We start from the raw sequence: 21,501 nt of genomic DNA, 5'->3' as shown, positions 1-21,501 counted from the left end.
TAAGGCTGTCTCTAAAAGCCTGAAATGTAAACATCATATAAATAGTGGTTTTGCTTTGACATCATTGTTTAGGAGCCCTGCTTATAGCAGGCCTCATGGAGGGCTGTAAAACATTAATGGACTTCATGTTTGTTAAGTGAACTGAACATCTGAGCGTCTCATTTAGTGTCCCCAATGACTGTTATATATGTGGACAAAAATAAAAACATTACCTCCTCATTATATGGAGATAATGTGGAATGTAGCACAGTCATCACACTCACCAACAGTATACTTAATAATTTTTTTAATTAATTGATTTATTTATTTATTTTTAATTAAAGTTACTTTACAGAACAAACAAATAAACATAAAAAAACTTAAAGCTCCTTTGAGGATGTTTTGTTTTGGATTGGGTTTTGATGCCTCCAGTGGACAGAGTGGTGTCTCTTATATCTGTGCTGATTTTGTCATGCACGTGTTTATGCAGTTTGTTTTTTCAGTAAAAATGTAGGTGTTGTTTCATAATCTGTAACATAAATTCTCAAAGTAGCTTTAAAGTTAGTAGTCAGAGTTTTTATAGCATGTTTTACTACTTGCTGATCAAACTATTTCAATAACCATTGCTTTGAACCACTATCAAAGTTGGTACAGAATTTATTGTTTTCCCAAAGATAAAAAAAAAAGGTTTTTTTTTCTGTTTTTTCCCCCTTTTATTCAGCTTTTTCTCTTTTAAAGAGGAAATGCAGAATAATAACAAAAACAGCAACAGATGCTTAATCTGCATCCTGAATTGTGTACAGGGATAGTGCAATTTGTGACAGTTCAGGACTTTTTTTCAAGCTTATTCATTCCTTTATTAGCAAATAAATACTGCAGAAAATGCAGCCCATTCATCATACTTGTTTGATAATTAAAACTTTGAAGCACAAAGTATAACAAAAATGAAAGAGGGAGAGGTGAAATGAGCATGATGTGAATGGACATAATTTGAGAGGACAACTGGAAGGTTTTCCTTTAATACAGACAGGGGTCTGTTTGAAAAAGCACAGAGGCCTCGTGCAGATAAACACATGCTAGAGATGAAACCATACAAGGTTGATAAAGCCTATTTGGATTTTTCTTTTTTGGGGGGATTGAAGGCTAGTTCATGTTGGACGCCTCCTCACTTTTATCAAACCTTATTCAGAAACAGAGTGTGTTCCACTTGAAGTTGCATGTCTTGTTAAAGTGACGTCATTTTGACACAGCAAATATCACTGATGGCCAAGATACCCAAGATGCATCTCAGCTCCGGCTTCATTCCATCAGATCAGAGGTTTCTCTTCAAGTCAGTGTGTTAGCTCACACTGAATCCACTCTGTTGAGGTCCAGCTGGTGGCAGCACATACACAACCGTCCTATTTTTGCTGGCTGCTGGAGCAGTGACACGTCAATTCACTGCTGGGCAGATCATGCAGGACAGGGAGTCATGAAAACTACCTAAAAAGATCCAATGACTGTCCAAAAAAACCAAACCATGCCAAAACTAGATGTATTTACCTTGACTACAACAAAAACTGACATAATAAGCCTAGCCGAGCCAGGCCAGGAGTCAACAGGTTTGAGATTTTACTGTCCCACATCAATGAAGACACGCTCATCAGTGGTGTAGGAAACACAAGAACTCCTCAGACTTAGAATATAATAGAATAGAATAGAATGGAATAGAATAAACTTTATTTATCCCAAGGGGAAATTCAGGAGTCACAGCAGCAATACAAGAAAATAAAAGTAAGAAAGTGTATAGGAAGTGCAGAGGGTCCATAAGAAAATAGGTGACGACAGCTTGGCCATCATTCTCCAGTCAGCCAGCCTCCACCTTCACAGGGTCCAGCAGTCTGTTCAGTCTCTGTCTCCTGTCTGTTCACAGCAGGTGAAGTTCTTACAATGTGGCGTTGGTGTCTGGTGTTAGCTCGGTTAACCGTGTCCGTGAATAGCATGAAGCTACTCTCCCTTCTGGTATTTTCCCTGTTGTTGGGTTAGCATAGCTAGCTTGTCCATCTTATTGGAGATAGATCTTACATCCTCAATAAAGATGGATGGAAGGACAGGTTGATGTCATCACTTATTAGCTCTCACCTCAGTACCAGCACATCGTCCTCACCTCTTTCTCTTCACGTTGTGGGGAAACATCAGGCCTTGCACCAGTTAGCATTGGCATGCTACAGGCTGCTAACAGCTGATCTCATGTGTAAACAATGCGGTCATGGTTACATGTAGGAGATGAAAAAATTACAAGAAACGGACAAGGAATAGGGAGCTGCCACAACAGGCAGCCACTTGGGCAGCACCTCGTCTTGCAGCTGTCTGGCAGTTCTGCATATAATGGGCTGAACATAACTAGAGTTGCACATGAGACAATATCCCCTGTGTTTTGTTGTATTGGAGCACATTTAGATCTTGAAGTTTGCTCTTTAACAGTGTTTCTGATGTTGTGCACAGAAATGATGATCAGCATGACTTTTAATCACATTACCTATATGGTAAATAGCCATTAAGTAAAGAGGTACATATCACTGTCAAGGGCATAATACCCGTCTTCTTCAGACAGGGTCAAGTGCACTCACTTGCAGACATGATAGTATTTGTAATGAGTAAGTCTGCAGTGACAGATGAATTATAACTGGGCATGCTTCTACAGTGAAGCAGTGATGAAATCGTTTTGACGGGCCAGTAATGCTCAAGTTCAACCCTAGATCAACATAAAGTATGAAAACACACATGGGCTTTAAAAGAACACTCACAGCTTAATTTTTCTGTACAATAGTTGTGTCAAAATAAGATAAAGGGGCTTATTTCAATGAATGTTACTTTGTTTTATCTCTCTGTCAGAAAGCTGTGAATCACCGTGTGAGACACACAGATCCAGACTTCCAGGTGTGTTAGATTTGACTTGGGCAGATATAACAAAAGCTTCACGCCTCAAAGATTTGCAGCTTTGTGTCACTGTTTGACATTTTTGCGTTAAAGCCAGGGTGAGTTGTAATTCAACCTGCCATCTTTGATGGTCTCCCACACATTACGTCATGTCTCTGGGTTTGATTTGTAGCAGCACAGTGCTGACGCTTCTAGCTGGGTTAGCATGTAGCTGAAGCCTGAGTAATAAAAGACTTAATAAAGGTGATTGAGAAACTTCTGGGTACTCAGGGGGCAGTGGAAAAATAGCCAAATCTGCTTATTGCCTCTCCATTTGACAATAGCTTCTTTTTTTGTGTGTACAGAGGTCTGCATGGTCAGGCTCCTGAATAAATCGCTGACCTGCTCCACAACTACCTCCCCAGTGGGTCACTCAGGTCTTCCGACCAGGGCTTGCTGGTTGTCCTTCCAGCCTGTCTAAAGACTAAAGGAACAACATTCCAACATTGTGGAACAGTCTCCCCCTAAGTATTCTCTATCTGTGTGGTCATTTTAAAAAAGCTGTTAAAGACGCATTAATTTAAGTAGGCTTTTGGCTCTCCCTGTACAAATCAATGTGCGATTATCAAATTTTTCTCTTTCATTGTCCGACAAAATGTTCGATGTATTTTTTTCTTTATCTTTTGTTGTTAAAATTGTATTTTTTTATTTTTCTTGTGAAGCACCATGTGATTCTGTTCTAAGAAAGGTACAATATTAAAGATGCTATGAGGAGGATCTGTTGTAATTGCACTCCCTCGCCACCTTGTGGTGCAGAGTCTCCGCACACTGTCGTAAATTACTTTTAGTGAGGCATGTGTTTGTTTTGGAATTCAAAAAGAGATCGGACCAAAACAAATTTTCTTTGTTCAAGACATCTTTTTACTGGATACAACATGCGGAGGTAAGGTATTTATCAGTACAGTTACATAGTGCAGCGGCTTGATACATGACATCAAGCAAATGTTGTAGCAGCCAGCTATATATTAGCGACATTGGCAGCCCTGTGCTCCGATGTATCTGTAGGCTAACATGACAACAAGTAAACACTGTCAGTTTGTTAGTAGTTTAGTAGCTGTTTATATCCAGTGCAGCTGGCAGTCCAGTGCTCTAAGACATGTCTGTAATATGTAACGTTAGCAAATCCTGGTTAGCTATGTCCCGCCAGTCATCTACCAAGCAGAGCTAACGTAACCTCACTCTTCATTATATTGATAGAATGAGCTAAAGGCTAATTAGCCTTTAGCTGGGGCTGTATCACTCTTCTTTTTAGCTCTCTTCTGCGCTTCTGTCTTTTTGCTGTCTCACACTTAGACTCCTGTGTCCACCATCACTACAAAAATAGTCACAGAAATCATTTTTAGTAGAGAAAAACACAAATCTCTGTGTTTCATCTCTCCTCAGTACTTAACTTCAGCTGGCCTGGTGTTTTCATAGAGACCTAGATGTGCTGTTGATCGATCTGGTCCTGGTCCACCCTATTTGGACACTAGTAGCAATTTAAAATAACCCGTAACCAGCAATTGGTGCCGATACTCGTATTTTAAAGTGTGGATTACGGTCAGGCACATATCCAGAAGGGGGACTTTTTCTAGATCACTTTCAAACTCCTCACAGACCCTTTAAAAAATATATACTTACTTACTTTCTTAAAAATATTCTGGTTTGATACAGGGCCCTCCATAGTAGAAATAAAGAAAGTTAGTAAATTAAGAAAATATAAGTTGTAAATCAAAATACTACAGTTTTTTTTTAAGTTCAAATTTTCATAATTTACCCTCTTCGTGGTAAGACTTTATTTTTCATATCAACTTTTCAGTGGCTCAGTTAAAAGCCCCTGGTTTACTCGCCTACTGTTCGTCACCATCTTCAGATACAGCATTTGACAGCCTGCTGTCCTCATGCACTCTTTCATTTTAATATTGGCGCTGTAAAGAAGAAAAACCTCTTTGCACCCCGTGTGTCTGGCCCAGAGTGGAATTGATCTCAGTGTTGAGGATCCCCGTGTTGCTTCCTCAGTAATTATCCAGGACCGAATCGACAGCGAAGGCGTCAATCACAGCAGAATACAGTCGCTCTCAGGGTGAAAAGCTTTTAAAACTTTGAACAAAAAAATCTCTCAGGGGAGGACTGTTGTAATAATACATCATGTTTATGCACAAACACAAAAGTAATTTCAGCGCTTTATGACTGCAGCAATAAACCGACGCCTCCGGCCGTGACGGTGACCGTGACCATGACGAGAGGAGCTTTGTGTTTTTCTCTGAAAGATGCTTTAAACATTAGGAGGTTTGCAGATATTCACATGAATTCATTTTGAAAGCTTTCTCCCCCAAAAAAACTCATAAAAAATTTACACAGCCATCCAGTTTCATCAGTCTGCTTCAGAGTGAGTGACAGTCACTCTCCCCACTGAGGCTTCAGAGTGAAATCGTGATAGGTGGGGGCACTCTGAGGCTTCTCTTGTTGACACATACAGTGGGATGAAAAGTGCAGATATTATTGACAGCCGGTTAATATTTTATGGAGCTGCTCTGGGTGTTCTGACTTCCCAGTTGGCCTCTTTATCAAAAGATTTGAAGAGCCTTGTTCCACGGTGATTAATCTTCCATCTGTTAAAAGAATGGACACGGACTTTCACCAACTAACTGCTGGATGGCACAGACTTTGTGGCATTATTTTTCTGTAAAAGTGATTGTTTATGAAGACACTTCATTTTGGGGTTGTTGTTTTGTAGCCTTTTTATCTTCAAGATTAAATCTATTTTATCACAGTGGCAGGGGTAGAGAAAAGTCCTTGACTCCCTAAAAGATATATCCATGAAACAGAAATTTTATCTAGAAAACACAGTAAGGGAGCTGCTTTAGCTCAGTTGGTCACCTGTCCACAGGTGGTCACTTTAACTCAAAGTAATTGAGAGATATTTCTATTCTTTGTGATACCACATTTAACTTGTTCAACAAGTCATCTTGGAGTTGTTGGGTTTTTTTTAATGAAATGTGTTATGCAGAAGTAGGGTTGCAAAAGTCTGGGAATTTTCAAAGTTGGAAACTTTTCACTGGAAATTATGGAAATAAACAGATTATTTGGAGTAAACTGGGAATTTATAATGAGGAACTTAAATATAGCTAGGATACGTATATTATAGCATAATTTTGGCTAAAGCAACCACATTGAAGCCCAAAACGCAAAAGATCCAGTAAAAACAAAAAACTGGGTTAATACGGAAACCCTGAGGGTTTTGGTGGATCTCCACCAAAGTGGAGTTGGGCTGTTCATCTGTGGCATCGGTGAATGCTAAGTGCAGATGTGGTGCAACAGATGCACATTTTGTCAAAAGACAGTCAACAGATTCATCAGATTCTGCATCTCAAGCACTGGTAGTCTGCAACAATTGTAATAACAGTACTGTGTAGAAAAAATATCCACTCTGGAGGCCATTTTCATATGTTGAGGTCAGCTAAAACGCTGTTTCCATGTAAACGATTTTTGCGTTTCATCCTAAAACTGTTGTTGTGTTAATGGCCCCTCCAGAGATCCACAAGATCAGACTATTAAAATGCATGTAAACAGCTTAGTGGAACAGAGAACAGACTGAGCATAGCATAATGTGATTGCTATGGGACTGCGGTTAGATTTGGCATGATGCGATGCCTCTGCATTCGGTGTGAGCTAATTTCACCCAGAAGAGGAAGTAGGGTACCATGATAGATAAGGTTGTTGCCTTCCAACACAACAAACACCATGTAAAGCAATTAACACACATAGTATACAAGAAACAAAGAGCTAGAGCTGCATCCATCTCAGCCATTGTCATTAGAACGTTTCCACCTCTCCAGGTGAAGCGAAACTGGTCAGTCATGCATGCAGCTTTGCTTATCAAAAAAGGACAGAGTGCCGCTTATCAAGGCGGAGTGAGACGTTCTCAGGCAGAAGTCTGATTCTCTTTCTACATGTATACCTGTACCTGGCAATCAGTACCGGTACTCAACTGTACCAATTTTCGGTACTTTTTTGTGTTTCTGTGGTAAAAAATATCAATTTGTTTAGTAATAAAATACATTTTTTTGACTACACATATTTATTCTTCATTAAATAACCTTGCAATGCTGTGTTCATGTCCAGCATGGAAAATTGGCTACCCTTCCACTCCCTCACAGTCACAAGGATGCATTTAGGTACCTAAACATGGTACCTTTTGATTTTACATGAACCGTTACCATGTACTTTTGACAGAATTCGGTCGGTACCTTTAAAAGTACCTAATTCGGTACCCATCCCTAATGTAAACGTACCAACTGAGACGTCATTGTTTTCTGTCATAGTGACAGCAAGAAGCTGGGTTAACTGTTATGAGCACTAGAAACAAAAATCAATGTACTTATGATATCAAACAATGCCTGATTAATGCTCCAATAATCCTGGCTTTAACAATCAACTCGCTGTTTTAGAACTTTTTATCTTCCAATGAACAAAATGTTTCTTAATGACACCTAATTTTGAAATAATATCTCTGACACATCTCAGATGGAAGAACAACAGGCAGTGTTTGTGTTTTTGTGACAGTACAAATGTCAGTAATGACGTGACGATGAAGAAATGATGGTAGTAAAGCTAAAACATCACACCAGAGCTGACCTGAGTCTTGGCAACATGATGACAGTTACAAAAGTTTGAAGTTTGGACAGAGGGACTCTGGAGAGGGCAAAGCTTTGTCAGTGTGGTGCCAGGACCGACTTGTCACTTCAGGAGCTTATGACAACTATTGGCTGCACAACTGCTTCAGAGAAAACAAAACACAGGGGAAGAATGACTCAAATCCTGTCAGAAAACCTTTCTGTTGCTTTTGAAAGTGCAAAACCCTCAAAGTAGGAAAAGTTGACTTTTGACTCCGGACTGAATTTTGTAAAATCACCCTTACAAAGGATCACAACACATCAAAAAAGGCATCAAAAGGAAAGACTGAAAGCTAATTCCTTTGTCTCTCAATTGTTCTTTGTAGAAGATGATTTTGTGCCTTAATTTGCTTCTCAGCACAAAATGAGATTGAGTACTGAAAAGAAACTTGTGACCCAAATATCAGGACGTTTATGTGGCAGGTTTGTTTTTGAAGAAGAAAAATGATGAAACCTACAATAAAATCTTGTAAAAGCTGATGTGAAGTGACACCTAAATTCTTCTGGATGAAGTTTACAGATTTACAACAAGCTGTACTGCAAAAGCTATCAGAATGACACATTTACTGACAGCAGCTCCATCAGAAAGAAGAGCGCTGATGTTGTGTCAGAATCTTATTTTTGTGACGACTGAGTCAGCACCTGCAAAGGGAGATCACATGACTAGGAGGAGAATTTGCACAGCTCCAACCCAAGTGGATGGAGCTGCGTACTGGGAAATAATGTTGCAATATTACTGCTGTGATAGACCTTTGAAGAAAGGTTTTATGGATATGTGGGTAAATTTTAAAATGAAATGTTTGATGTCTCCTGGCATCTCATTTCAGAGGCCTAAAAACACCTGAATGACTGGCGTCTTATAAGACATACCGATTATATAAAGGTGTTTAAAACCATATTTGTGTATACTTTTTGTAGGAGGAAAGAAAAGTCCCTGACTCTCGGCTCTGCCCGAGAATGCAGCTTTTAATCGTTTATCTTTTAATTGTCCAAGTTTTTACCTTTTGTTCTACGCCTGTGTTTTTATTATTATTTTTTAAATTTTTTGGTCTGAATTTCATTGTTTTTAAATGTGCTTTAAAATAATTGGATTGGATTGGAAAATGTAGGAACATCTCTATTCAATAGGCTGACCATGAAATGTACACCTGCAGATCAAAAAACAGTAACAAGTATCACATTTGGGGAGCTAAATTGCCATAAACAAAGTAGAAATAGCACCTTAAAGTGATACTCCGGGATGGAACAAGTTGGGTCCTATCACGAGGTTTAGGGCAGAAATTACCCCTACAGCAGTGTTTTTGTGCAGCAGAAGCCCAGGGCGCTCGCACCAAACACCCCCTCCCTGCTCCTCTGCCGGTTTCCTCTGCACTCAGACGGGGCCATTTTTTACTTGACCAAAAACACAAATAAACGGACTCCCACCGAAAAAATCTGATATTGGTCTGCATTCACGTTTTATTTAGAGAATTTTCAGGGCGTTACTTTCACACAAAAACACCACTAAATAAGGCTCTAGTTCTCATAGTGTCTCTTCGTCCTGGCAGACTACCTGCGTTTGTGTATATCTGGCACGCCGCGCGCGGACTGATACGCTAAGCGGCGAGTGCCTCATAGCCAGCTGTGGCTCTGCAGCGGAGGTAGCGCCGTTTTACGACAGGATAAGAACTAGAGCCTTATTTAGCGGTGTTTTTGTGTGAAAGTAATGCCCTGAAAATCCTCTAAATAAAGCGTGAATGCAGACCGATATCAGATTTTTTCGGTGGGAGTCCATTTATTTGTGTTTTTGGTCAAGTGAAATACGGCCCCGTCTGAGTGCAGAGGAAACCAGCAGAGGAGCAGGGAGGGGGTGTTTGGTGCGTGCGCCCTGGGCTTCTGCTGCACAAAAACACTGCTGTAGGGGTAATTTCTGTCCTCAACCTTGTGATAGGACCCAACTTGTTCCATCCTGGAGTATCACTTAAATGGCTAGAAAAATAATTTAATGATCCTTTGATTTGTAAGATCCACTTTCCTATAAGCAGCATCCATCTAAGGAGCAGAGGACTTGCAGTGACTTGCAGGGATTTGCACAACTCCCCATGCCCCCTCTGACCTCCATCTAGTGTGCTTAAGCAGGGCCCCTGAGAAAAGCCTGACAACAACATTCACTCACTTTATTGCCATGGGACCACATGGCATCAGCTGCAGGACACTAATTCATAGCTGGAGCCATATTTTGCATAAGAACCTTAATTCATTTAAGAACCTTGCTGTGATTGCAGATACCAGGCCAAAAAAAGATGGAAATAGAAGGAGGCTTTTTTTATATCCTGAATGTCATTTCCTCACATTTGGACAATACAATACAATACAAACGCAGCATGTTTTTGTGAAGACTGAGAGTCACATCTGTATCAAATACCCTGCAGGTTTACTGGTTGGGGTGTGTAAGCTGATCCTCTGCGTTTATGGAGTCTCCTAAAAGGATTCAAAGAAATCTCCCAGAGCTCGGCGGAAAGAAAAGAAAAAAAGCCACAAAATCAGAATAACTCCTATAATCTGAACGTCTCAGAGGAGAGAGACGGATGTTTAACAGGAAGAGAAAAGGAATAGAGTATAAAGAAGGTGATGATGCTAACAGTCAGCTCTGTTTTTTTTAACAATCATGTGCATCTGCCTTGATGATGCAAGCAGGAATTCTTCATGAACCCTTTGCCCCAGCATGGACACAAACACTATGAGTGCTCTAAGGTTTATATAGGACAGAGGAAATAGTCAGAAACAAGGAAGAGAGAGTGGGGAATACCAGGGCAAGCCCTTTGACTTGTTATTCCCCACTCACAGGCTGCTGCTTCAAACACAACAGTCTCTGTAAACGGAGTGTGTGAATTCACCGCAGAGCTCAACTCTCATTGTTCTCAGCTCAAAGAGGATACACACCTGGAGGTGAGGTCCCATTAGGCCGTATGACTGATGTACTCACTGTATGAAAGACATTAGTGTGCCTACTGTCTGATGTTCAGTCATCGGAGGTTTAATCTTGTGACTAAGTGCCGCCAGCGAACAATCCGTGCAGCTTTGCACTCATTTCTCATGACCTCATTTTCGAAGAACACTTTCAATCCACTTAATATTTCATGAGGGTTGTAAGCAAAATGTGTAATATTTACTATGTAGCCCGTGGGTGAGAGTCAGTAAAACAGCAGTTATGGCAAAAATTAGATTACAGTTCTTTTCTGTCCCAAATATTATCATTTTTGTGACTTTTTTTATTTTTAAACGCAAAAACATTTGAAAAACTGATTGAGATTGGCTATTACACACTGCAAGTTTTGGTTTGTGCTCTGATTGTTGGTCTCAGAGGGAGAGCAGCAGAAACGATGGTATTTGGATGATTGCGCTGGATCGGAAATAAGTACTCTAGTTATGACTGGTAACACTTATTTCCTCTAAACACTCTGAAAGTCTATGAGGCAAAGCACAAACACACTCTGGCAGAGTATTATATTGCTTCTGTCCATATCTTCCTGGCTGAACATCAAACAGGTCCGTCCACACACAACATGCCTCAGGCCTCCCCGTCCTCCCATAGACAGAAACCAGCCCTCATCCTGCAGCAGTATCACCCGCTAACTGAGATGGCTTAGCACCCACAGAGCTCCACAGTAGAACCTTTTCCTCACACCGTCAGCGGGCCATCGTGCAGCCTTGAGATGACACGTCCATATGTTGGGCCTCTCAGTTTCACCGCTCAGAGTTTCTCTGTCACTTCATCTGTGGTGTGACTGAGGATTTCTGTCACTTCCATCGTGTTGTGAGTGTCTGTCTGTGTGACTCATGACATTCTGACACTTGATAAGCATTATGGAGGAAGCTGTCAAGTCGGCCCCTGAATCACCTTTCACTGGTGTGTGTGTGTGTGTGTGTGTGTGTGTGTGTCCTAATTGATCCAGCGTTTCACGTGAGTATTGACGCCACCTTACAGGGCTCTCAGGGGAGGCTCTTAAGCTCTTTGTCTACCATGTCACATCATTAGTCAGAGGAGCAAAGAGGATCTCAATACACCAACTTCTACACACACAGTAAGTGCTGACACTCAGAAAACAAGGAGTTGTTCCTTATGTGTAACGCATTCTGCCAAGTGCACAAACAAAACTAAAGTACATCAAGTAATGTCACACAAATTACTTTAGGACTGTGCTTAGACTCCTTATATAAAGCTAACACTCTGTGTATTCTGCAGAAACGCAAGACCTTTAACAGCTGGTGTGTTTCAATTAATGAATATCTTGATGTAAAAATGTGCTTTATGGACACTGAGAGTTCAAAAACACATCAGGGGACACCAGACTAGATAAAAAAAAATATCAAATCGTGCAGAAAATGCAAATATTGGTCCATAAAAACAACTCAGAATGCAGGATAAAGATATTTGGGGCAAAATGTTTTTAGGTCTAAAATGGTCTTAAAAACATAAAAATACTGATCCTGATGCTCTCACAACAAAATCCTGGCATATTTTCCTCATGCTGCCCCTGATAGAGAACACTTTCCCAATGATAAAAATAATAATAATAATAATAACTATAATGATAAAATATGATAAAATATAATCATTATCATTATAAGGGCAAAAGTATGTTTTGTTTTGTTTTTGTTTGGTTTTGAGAAATTACTAAAAGAAATGCCTCACAAAAAATTTTTATGTTATCTTTATGGTTGATGAGTGTGTCGGTAAGAGCTGCTGGATCCTTGGTCATTTAAAAAAAAATCATAAGTGGGACACCTCTCCTTAATCCATTTGTATGATGCCAACAAAATGATTTGAAAATATATAACTGAGCAACTGAGTAGATTTAACTTTTGTTACTGTTTAAGTAAGCACAACCTAAAATCATTAGTTTCTGAGACTGTGTTTTGTAACTGTGAGTGAGGAGGGAACACAGTCAATATGAGACCCTGCTGCTGTACTTCTCAGCAGTGGCACAGGTTATCTGTGCTCCCCATGACACAGACTGTTTGTCTGTGCATCATGGCATGGACCAGCTGCCTACAGCTGCGTTTCCACCAAGCAGTCTGGTTCGCTTCAGTACAAACAACCTGTGCCCTCTAAAGAATAATAATTTTATGTACAGCAGGGTCTCATATCTACTGCCTGCCCTCCTCACTCAGGGTTACCAAAGTTATGAAATTAAAGCAGCATTTTTGTTGTGACAGCATTTGTAACCATGAGTGAGGAGGGAACGCTGTGGATATGAGACCCTGCTATACTTAAAAATGATACGTAACCTCATTTTTCAGATCTGCTTCATTTTTTTATTATTACGTTTATTTAATTCATAAGGCAAATGTATTTATATCACATCTATCAGTTTTGAGTCAGGTCAACTTATTATGTTTTACAGTGATATTCAACATTCTTTTAACATTAATTGATATTTCAATTTGTAACAAATAAGCATCAGGTTTATTTGATTAAAGACATTCAGTAGAATGATTTTCCATAATAACAGTGACTGCTTAAGATGTTGAGTTAAATTAACTTAAGTTTAATGCTTCATTACTTCGTTTTTTTAAGATAGGCATTAAGGTAGCTTTTTTCAAGTAAACTCAACTTATCGGGGTTTACAGTATAACAAAATTAAGACGGGAATAAAGCGCGATAACATGCAAAGTGGTTTCAGTCTTAAGGGAAGTTTAGTGGAGAGCTAACAGGAAGTCTTTCCCTCAAGAGGAAACAAAGTCTCGTTACTGTAAAAGCTCCTGACCTTGTGGCTTCTGTCGGGAAGGAATGCATGCAGAGGAGACACGGAGAGATAAACAGGAGCTCACACAGTTAGAGGATCACCCTCCTCCCTCCCTCTCTCACTTTCTCTCTCACTCGCCCACTTACTCAGTATCGTTTCATCTCACTCGTCCTCCCTCTCTCTCTCACTCACACACTCTCAGTCGCTGAGCTCTGTCGGATGGGGATACACTGCCAAGGAGGACTTAGGGGCGAGAAGAGTGTGTTTCTTTTCTTCTTCTCTGGGTGTGTTTTCCTTCTCTTCCACCCGGCGTCCCTCCCTCATGAGCTGTTAACTCCAGCACCGGTCCTGAGGATGAGGAGGATCTATTTGTGAGGAAGACGCAACAAAGAAAGAGAGAACAAGGAGCAACAGGGTGGCAAATCCTGCGAGCAGGATTCACGGAGAAGATCTTGTCTCATTGTGCGAGCGAGGTAAGTGAATAAAAGCTGCTCGTTGGTTGAACACATTCTGTCTGCTGCCACTGTTCCCCTTTGATCTTTCCTTTATTTCTGAGGAGACGTTTCTTATTGAAAGCCTTTCATATCAATGTGCTTTCCATCCCTGAGTGTCCTTTAAGACATCATCACAAAGCCGTCTACTAAACTGAGTTTCTTTCACTAAATTTAAAGTCTTTTGTGGAGATATTTTTACGCCCAGTTACTCTCCAGGTTGGTTACAGAAGTTTTACACAAGATCAACACAACTGTGTAATTTCCCAAAGGTGCACGGTGTGCTGCTCAGGTAGATTCTCAGCAGCGAGAACAGCTTGGTTCTCATCGCTCTGCTCTTCTCAGCCTTCACTTCACTTTGCACAGGAGGCAATTAAGAAGGATTGGCAGCTGACTCTGCCGGTAACTTGGAAACAGGCGTGTGGGAGACGGATGGTGGCACATGATAGGATTTAGAGGCGAAGAGGAGGCAGGGAAGGAGATTCCCTTTGTTCATTCACACAAAAGCTTGCACCTCTGTGAAAATCCCTGCTCTCGCCTGCACGTCTCTGTGAAAACTGGCCCGGGGGCAGCCTGTGGGGGCTTTTATGATTTTGCATGACAGTAAGCATTGTTTAGAGTGTGTTAGTGTATGCACAAAAGTGTGTTAGTGTATTGTGTGCGTGGCTGAATCTGCAATAATGCATGCACTCGGATTATACATCTCTCTGGTGTCTGTTGTAGGGTGTGCGTCTCCTAGGTGAGCCCTGACGTTTAATAACCACAAGTGGAGGAAACTGTTCAAACATTAAACCAGTCAGGCTATAGGAGGCATCATAACAACCTTCTTTGAAACCCTGTGATACCTGAATGTGCAATTTACTGTAATGAATGGATGAGCGGGTGAGTAATTTATACAATAAATGAGCTCCCTTAGGACTCTCCCTTTGTTCAAGCTGTGTTTACTTTCAGTTTGGGATCGAAAAACCCTACAGCAGAGACCTTTCCTCCTCACTGTTTGTCACACACCGTCCTTGCAGCTATTTCTCAGTGTGGGTAAGAGGAGAGTGCCCTCTGGCTCCGGCAACAAAGGCCTCTGATGCAAGTTTTAATGATCTCTTGTTAAAAACGTTGTTAGAAAGGGACAGAGAGTGTCCTGTTCTCAGTGTAAACACAGGTGGAGGTACATGGGGTCATTTTTCATAAGTGTTTTGACACTAAAGGAGAGATACTGCACAAGTCCAAGCTGTTCTATCTATTCATTTCAGCGATAGTGAAGTGTGGTTCTATTTTCAGCAGGATGTGTTTATACAGAAAGAATTTGCTTTTAGCTGCAGATTAGCGCTCTGACCGTCCTTGCTTTGTGTTGGTTCTCTGGACTGTTTCCCACATAAGTGAGGTCAGAACTGTCAGAAGTGGCAGTCAGTCAGAAGTGGAGGACCGTCTCCCGGGTCACCTTGTTCCAGTCACACACGCAGCCGGTGTCCTGCCTCACAGGGACAGTTATACGGAGGCCATCAGTGGCTTTCCCTACTATGAGGAGTCATTGACATTGAGACAGTGTTAATGCCTGCACGCACTATACACAGTCACATCGCCTGCCAAGTGTATGCACAACAGCCGATAACACACGCGCTGAGGCCCACACTGACACACAGACACTCACTCACACCAGGGGCGAAGAGGGTGGAACAAGGAGAGGCGTCGTGACCGGTGACTTGGCAGAGGCCCCAAGGTGAAAATTTTGAGTGAGGAGCATTTCAAATTCAGAACAGATGATCAAACTGGTGTTGAGAGCCGCAGAGTGGCTGCCGGCACCAGATGCAGACAATCTTTTGGCTGAGGAAGACTTTTCGCTGCTTGATTTTCAAGCATAAAAGTCAGAGATGCAGCACCGAAATTAATACAGCTGAGGAATCATCTCACAGACGTTGGTTCTTATCACGCTTCAGATGAGGTGAAATCTCACAGCTTTCCTGAGCGGGATTTCCTGTTCAACTATTGCTGCTGCACAACCAGTGCAGACATATATCTACACCTATCAGAGAGCAGAGAGTGTGAGCTATTTATCAGTACGTTGAACCTGACTGTGTTCAGAGGGTCTGTCCCCGTCATTGCTCAAGTTTGTACTCAGTTTATGAGACAAATTTTGAGTGACTCTTGAACATTTTTGGCAAAACTAGTCAAAGGAGGAGTCTGCAGGATTTCCCCCCAAAATAAAATGTCAACCTTTACAGGAATAATCCTTCTCAATTACCGCTTCTTGGCCTCTATACATGTGTGTCAGTGTCTGTGTCTGTGTCTGCCTCAAACCCTCTCCTCTGCGTCAATGTTAATTGTTTAGGGACGTTTCTGGGCGGGGAGTACGCGTAGTTACATCAGGAAGAAGCTATCCCAAGCACCTATGATAGTAGACGTAGCATGGAGAAAGACAAAAGAAACCAAAATGAAAAGAAACGCCAAACGCCAAAACTTTTTACTAAACGAGGGTGAAGCTTGGCTTGACTTTCACTTGCGTTTGGCACATGGAGAGCAGCACAGGACAAATAGCAACGCAAGCTGTCTTTTTACTGAGCAGGTATGTTTCCAATACCTGTGGTTAGCTTGTTTTGACATGATAAGTCAGGCACACGGCTCTTGAGTCTTTCCCCCATAGAAACGTGATTCTACAGGTGGTTCCTGGACTAATGGGTGTGTTCAAGTAGTCATAGTCGGAGGCTGTGGGTGTGTGCTGCTGCTGGCACTGAGCATAGGAGGAGGAGCCCAGTTCAAATGTTGTGTTTACTAACAAGTTGTTCTTACAATCTTTTAGTTTCAGAGTAAAATCATTTTTTTCTGGATCATTTTTGTGAAAGGATCCTGAGAAAGACCAGTGTTTAGCACCAAGTGTAAAAAGTTGACCAGTTTGAGTCTCAACTGGCAAAAAAAGTCTGATTATCCTGCTTGTAGTTGTTGAATCTGTAAACAGAAGATTATTTTATGGAGAAACTGTGTCATCTGTGGTTGCTGTGGGTGTTAAACAGCATCACAGTGAACACTCATGAGTTTGAAAGCATGGTGGTGGTGAAGTGTTTGCCTCAATGCTTGTGTTTTATATCCAATTTGGCCTTTATTATTGGTCACACATAGTTGATTTGTTTCTTGTAAACAAATCAGTGTGAATCAATATTTATCTTCGGCCATAAAAAAAACGTTTTATTATGGGTCTCAGAACAATGTCTTGTTTTTGTTTTGGCCTGTAAGATACATCATCACGGCAGCTCTCAGAGTAAAACATAAAGCATCTGAGTAACAAGAATGAACAGACTTCCATACCTCTGGTATTTTATTCTTTACTGTACAGCTAAACGAAGTGCTCACTTTGCATTTCAGCATCTGTTTCATCAATACCAGATATAACCCTTATAAAAACACGTAGCTGAACACCCACTGAAATCGCAAACAGATGCATTAATGATGGATTTTGCATAATAAAACTAACAGTGCACAGAAACATCCATATTTTACATGAACTTCACAAACACATGTTTGTAGAGGAGATTGTGACACACTTTAGAGTGTAAGCTGCTCTGCACTACTTTCCTTAATAAGGGAAGTAGAATTAACAATAAAAGAGTAACAACTAAAGAGCATATTCTGTTTTCAAACTGGATGAAGGTCCATCTGTGATCCAGTGCTAAAAAAAACATGACTTAGAATTTTCAATAACCTAAAAATAAATTCTTTATGCGATATTAGAGTCCTTAAACAGTGAAAACAACTGAGTTCTTATTTCTTATGAGTTGAACAAACTAATAATTCACGCTGTTCTGAAGCAGATGATTAGTTTCTACTTTCCTGATCAGCTCATTTTATAAGTATCAGGTTAAAGGAACTGCAAAAGGAACTACCACTTCTTGTTCTGGTCGAGGAACAGAGGAGGTTGGAAACAGTAGCACGCCATGAATGTGGATGTACCTGTGGCAGAACTGCTGAGGAAGTTGTGAGCAGGTGAGAACTCTTTGAAGCGGGGTGGCTGTTGGTCTGAGTGTGGTATCTTGAAGAGAGGCTGGCTGCTGCACTCACCGTTTTAAAAAACTCTCTCCAAACCTGAGAAAAGATCCGGGGACCTCTGTCGGAAACAGTATCACTGGGGATGCCGTGTAACTTAAATACGTGGTGGACAAGGAGGTTTGCTGTTTCTAGTAGTTTAGGGAGGGGCACATAATGCACAAATAATGATGGCACAAGAATAACAGTATTGAAAATATCTGACCTGGGATCATAGAAACTGATCATTTCCTCCATGATTCTGGTTATTTTTTGGAAACCCCTGCAGAGAAATATGTATTATTTAATCGTACTGTGGTTGTTTGATGCAAAATTCAGCCTAAAAAGCATAACGCGCAGCATGGAGACGTGCCTGTTAGCACATCTGAACAGAGCAAAGGCTTTTATCTGACTCTCTGAACACCGCCTGCCCTCAGACCCCGCTTCCCCCCTCTACAAAGCATCATATTTAACAGTTTCCAGCTGAGACTTTAACTGATTAATAACAGCAACAGCAGCATCAGCAGCCAAATAATTACATTCTCCACTCCAAAATAAACAGCAGCATGCGGCCACGCAGCGTACACAGAAGTGTCTTGTTTTCTGATCTGTGGTGCAGAAAACTGCATTCATTTTCATTTGGCCTGTCTGTCATTGTGACATCTCTCTCCCCCGGGTTCCTACCAACTTCCTGTGCCCTGGGCTTGGCTCCATGTGTGTGTGTGTGTGTGTCTCTGTGTGTTTGGACAGTAAGTGAGCTAACATATGCATTCTAATTTGTGTTGATCCTCACATATGCTTCTGTGATTGTTAAAGAGGCAGAGCTGAAATGGAGCAGGAGTTCGTACAGTATGATTGTGTGTGTGTTTACAGCTGTGTGCCTGAGAACAAAAGTGTGCACATGCATGTGTGTATGTGTGTGTGTCTACAGCAGTGTGTATGAGCAGGCAAGGAAGAAGAAGAAGAAGAAAAGAGAGAGATGGAGGCTGACAGAAGCAGGTTTCTTGACGCAACATTGACATTCCCTTTGATGTTGGTTTCTCTTGGTATCAGATTCCACTGAACAGATGATAATCTAGAAAAGGCTTGGAGAGCATATTACGCACATGCACACACACAGTCTTGCTCCTCAGCTGTCACACTCCCTTCATGTGACCCCTATGTGCTTCATCACTGTAACCATTAGACGCCAGAGGCAGAAAGCCAGCTCGTACTCTGTCTCATTAGCCTGTCAGTGCTAATATCAGTAGCCTGCTCTATATGTTGACTCTGTGCATCCTGTACCCCCTGTAGGCAAAGTAAAGTAACACTTCCAAGCAGCTACACAAGTGAAAAAACCAACAAACAAGGCTGCACTTTTTACTCACAGCATGTTTGCTACAGATAATAACCATCAAATGTATGTCTGCAGAGATGTGTTTATACTTTCTGCGCAGAAACGAGAAGATGAAGGAACAACCGTAATGAACGAGCTGTTGAAATTCAAACACAGGTTCACCCACTGGCTGTTTTGAATATTAATGCACTGCGTTTGCTCTGTGTGCATGAGTATTTGTGTGCGTGTCTGTCTGAAGAGGGAAGAAAAATGGCATTGATTCAGACTCCTTTGAGGCATTTGTATTATTGACCCTGCTGAAACAGTGAAATCACACATGAATGATCATTCAAGAGAGAGAAGATTGTAAATACTTAGGGAAATCAGAGGTCAAGCAAATATTTACTCGAGACCCCATTATGCAAACTAGTATCTATGGTTATTGTTCATCCCCATGCATAAATAATAAGCTCCTTCTGTGCGCGGTACCCTTTTTTTCAATGCAATCAGTTCCTTAACAGTTCTTAACAAGCATAATTGAGGGGAGCGGGTCAGGGGTCTGCTCTCGAGGGCGGTTTAAAAAAGGGAAAACTCTCAGAGCATAACAATAATATTGACGTATTGACAGTGAAATCTTTATGCATGGCCTCACCTCTTCCTCTCTGACCCCACTCAATTCTCATTATTCTGTGTAGCAGCTTCTGACCTGTGACCAGGGCATCGTTTCCACATTGCCTCCCCCTCAACTCATGTTTAACCTCCAGCTGACTCTTTCTGCTGCAGCAGCTCATAGATCTGTGTTACATAAGGCTGGTAGTGAAGGGAAACCCGTCACAACCAGTGATTGGGGTAAACTGAACTATTACATCATGTGTTATCTACTCATTTAAGGGGTTCAGATAAATCAAGCAAAAAAAAGCCAAGATGTAATGCCTGTGGTGCACAGTATACTGTACTCTTACTTTAAAAGACATTGGACATATTATTTGTAAGTTTTCCAGCTGGTTTACACATACAGGTTACATCTGAAGTCAGAGTGAAATGCCAAGCCCAGTGTTGCATGTGTGCACCTTTGATGAGTAAATGTACAAATATTAGATATATTATGACATAATTTAGTTTCAGCAATAAAATATCAACACAGGCAAAGAATTAAAGAGCACAGACAACTTCAGTGGACTCTGAAGATAAGCTTTACACATCTGACTCCAAAGCAGACTAAACAGGTTCTCTGCAACTTCCTTATAAAGTCACACATGCACAGCTGTCCTCCCTCGCTCGCTGAGGTGATGAAGTTAGAAAACAGACGTGAGTGACAGCGCAGATGCTCGGGGAGTGGACGAAGGGTTAATCGCCAATGTCAGACTCATGCTGTTGATTATGGAGCCGGGGGTGCAGCAGAGCTGTTGTCACTTTGGCTAAGCTGTGGAACAGAGAGAAAAAGCTTTTATCACCAGATAAAAGGAGCATGTCAAGGTAACAGCTTAAATGCATTTACAGAGACGACAAGAAGTGGCAAGTGAGAGGGCCGGAGGATCAGCAGGGTGTACAGCCCCTGGATTAGCCAAGGGCTCTTTCTTTATTCTTATTACTTGGTTCTGACTTCAGACATTGTTTTGTTCTCCATGCGTCGGGAGGAAAGCATGTTTGACCAAATAATCAAGAGAAAGTCCATTTACTTGTTTCTTTCATATTTTTTTCTGGACAGTTTATGGGGCTTTTAGCCACTAAAAACTCCTCTATGTTCACCAGACGGCTGCATTGGTTATCTGTCTGCTCATTGATGCTTAGCACGTCGAGTACAGTGGGATTTCAGAGCTTCGTCACTAAAACAACAACTGCCTGCTGCAGCAAGAAAACAGCACGATGATCGTGAGTGTGAACCAAAGAGAGTGAGGTAGATAGCCAACAGCAAACACAGCACAACAACAAGCAGAAGCTTATGAAGAAGCCAGGCTTGATTTGCTGTGAGGCTGTAGACCTTTGAGCTGTCATATTGACCTTTTCTATTTTTAACTCTTTGAGTGCAGATCTGGTTTATGTGCCAGGGTTTACAGACAACATATCAAGCTTTGAAAAGTTCACAAAACTTCTCTCCTATTAACTCTCGTCTAAAAAGACTTGGTCTTTAGACTAGTAGTAATCTTTAATCAACCCCTGAAGTCATGAAAATTTGTCTCATTTATGTTAATTTGCATTTCTGAGTGTTGGTATCCTGTAGGGCTGGCAGATTTATCAAGTTGTTTGGATGTATTAATGTATTTTCAAACCAGATACACTGTAGGCTGAAACACATTTGTGTAAATCAATAAAGTTATGCTGTACATAAAATAATGTAAATGTTGCATCCCTAGTGCCCTTAGTTT

At 41.1% G+C, this 21,501-nt stretch overlaps 1 protein-coding gene across 3 annotated transcripts in view; it reads left to right on the top strand.

The window, feature by feature from the left end:
- The window catches only part of shisal1b (shisa like 1b), a 130,006-nt gene that overhangs the window by 71,844 nt on the left and 36,661 nt on the right, over window positions 1–21,501 (top strand). For 2 of the 3 annotated variants that reach the window (XM_074678032.1, XM_074678030.1), the window contains exon 1: window positions 13,524–13,794. The exons of the other annotated variant lie outside the window; for it this stretch is intronic. The gene's annotated coding sequence lies outside the window, so the exon portion shown is untranslated. Of the gene's footprint in view, window positions 1–13,523; window positions 13,795–21,501 lie in introns of those variants that run through there. 3 annotated transcript variants of the gene reach the window in all.

The sequence above is a fragment of the Halichoeres trimaculatus genome, unplaced genomic scaffold (genome assembly GCF_033239565.1).
Source record: "Halichoeres trimaculatus isolate MK-OKI-2021-1 unplaced genomic scaffold, fHalTri1.1 fHalTri1_scaffold_10, whole genome shotgun sequence".
In the NCBI taxonomy this organism is placed as follows: Eukaryota; Metazoa; Chordata; class Actinopteri; order Labriformes; family Labridae; genus Halichoeres; species Halichoeres trimaculatus.
This window is presented reverse-complemented; position numbering and strand designations above follow the sequence as displayed.